Genomic DNA, 2,396 nt, shown 5'->3' on the forward strand with positions numbered 1-2,396 from the left:
ACATGACAAGAGTCCAGAATAAAAGTTGCATAGTAAAGTGGTCATGGGAGGGAGGGTGGGGGGACTGTATAACAATGAAAGAACTTTTTTTCCAGAGGAAAAAGTGAACTGAGGAGAGCGGGGGGCAGGGAGGAAAATGTGCAACAACGAGTGAATTGAAATATAAGTTCTTTATAAAATTTCAACTAAGTCTTAAAAAGTATTTCAGAAAAAGGAAATATGTGATTAACTATCATATAGGTATGACAACAATCTCGAATAAGAGATGCATTGCGAAGTAGAGTGAGGGATGTGGCAGGGAGGGAGAAAGAAGAAAATGTGCAACAATGAATGAATTTTTAAAAAGAAATTACTTTCATGAGTGCCTTAGTTTTTCAATGCACCTATACCAGAGATACAATGAATATAAAAGCTTTAACAATTGAATTTTTTTCCCTTAGAGTTTGAGCCTAGACATCAAGTTTAGGATAATAGCACTAAGGAATGGTCCTCTCTCTGTTACTCATGGAAGAAAGTTCTTTTTCCGTCTACATCTGTTGGCTCCACATCCTCTGGATATCTCCATCTGTTCTGGCCTTCCCAAGAAGTTTCAGTCAAAAAGAACACATGACTTCTGGTGAATATTTTTTCTTAATACTAAGGGTCTATGTTCTCTTTGGCTCACTTTGCTTCCTTTTTGTTGCTAATGAGGTGAAAAGTATTACAGACATATTAGGGGAATTTTCTTTAACATTCAATTTGGTCTGAAACAGAATTTGTTAGTGTTTCATTTCACCTTTAATCTTTCTATGACTATTTCACTTAATATTCTACAGTTAAGCATTGCTTTTACAGACCAAAGGGATCCATTACATAGCTTCCACATTAAATTATTATATACATGTGTTTGGGGGGAACAAATTTAATGCATACTACCAGATAACTAAAAGGGGAAAGAATGATATCATGAAGTAGAAAGTGAGGATCTACTTCAAATTCCTGGGCCAGTTAAAATCTTTCAGTGCAACATTTCTGTGCTAGATTTTTCACTTATCAGCTTACTCATTCATCTCAGAAGGACAGGAAAGGAGAGGACATGGCAGGTGTCTTGCTGCTGATGTTGTAGGTGAAAGCCACATTCAGGTCTCTGAATAGTTTGACCCCTTCATCTTTTCAGAAGGGACTTTTGCAGGAAATTTATGGATATGCTAAATAATTTACCAACTGCTTTGCTGCATTCCAAACCACTTTAGTCTGGGGTCAGGGAAGGCATCAGTCCCTTTTCAGAACAGAGGAAACAGATTGGTTTGTCCTCCGGTAGCTGTTAAAACCTGTACAGTGATCCACCGGAGGCTCTAGAAGGAGCTCCCTCACCACCTGCTATGTCCCTGGGAGCTGTGGGGATCACAGAAGGCCTCCAGCTGAGCTTGAGTTTGATTTGAGCCTTGCAGAGGGACTATGCCAGATGCTGTTTCCTTCTGTAGAAGGACTTACTCATTAAGTGGCATCAGCCAAATCCAAAAGTAAAAAAGAAGCCATATTCATATCCAATATTTAGTATTTGCTTTAATTAAAATGGATGTCTATTTAAATTATTTAAGGATGGTACCTCTTTGATCATGAATGCCCCCTTCCAAAGACAGAAGACAGCAGAACTCAGATTTGAAAAGCCTAATTAAAGATGATAGCCTAAATTAGCATATAACTGCTTGATTTGTTTGTCACATCACTAGTAAAAATAGTTTCAGTGTCCTTATTTTTCCTTACTTGAAGAGATTGCTTCCTCCCTAACAAAGAGCCACATTTTTCTACCCTGAGAAAGGATGGTAGAACATTTAGCAGTTTGGTAGATTCTTGAGTGTTAAGAGGTTAAGATAATTACTTAGAATCTATGGAGAAGCCGCTAAACTCTTTCTCATCTTAATCTTTTCTCTCTCTATATATAATTATTTTCATTTGATGACGTTCTTTTATTTATAAAACATAACTGAATGATCCTTGGTTACTAAGCAGCATTGAAGTTTGCAACTTTTTTCCTAATGAGCCGATATGCGAGGAGATAAAAAATGAGAAAAATAGATGAGGACTGGCTCAGATTTTTCATTACTCTCCTGCAGTCACATCAACAAGGAAATTAACTTTAGTCCCATGACATGTTGCAATCTCACTGGAGCTGTGATTTGATAGGTGTGATAGCGTATTTTTAAAAGAATATGGGAATTGCAAGAAATAATAGTGTTCCTATAAGTCTTTGCAGTGGTGTTCCATGGTGAGCTGAAGTTCCTGGGATCTCATACCCCAGGGACATAAAAGTTTGAGTTGTTGGTGCTATTTTTCTTTTCCTTTCTTATGTAACCCTTGATTCCTGAACTCTGTGATATTTGGATCTTTGTTCTGATTATCCAGTTTGCCTTTTC

This window comes from Elephantulus edwardii, unplaced genomic scaffold, assembly GCF_000299155.1.
Source record: "Elephantulus edwardii isolate Elephantulus edwardi_28Jun2011 unplaced genomic scaffold, EleEdw1.0 scaffold00050, whole genome shotgun sequence".
Classification (NCBI taxonomy): Eukaryota; Metazoa; Chordata; class Mammalia; order Macroscelidea; family Macroscelididae; genus Elephantulus; species Elephantulus edwardii.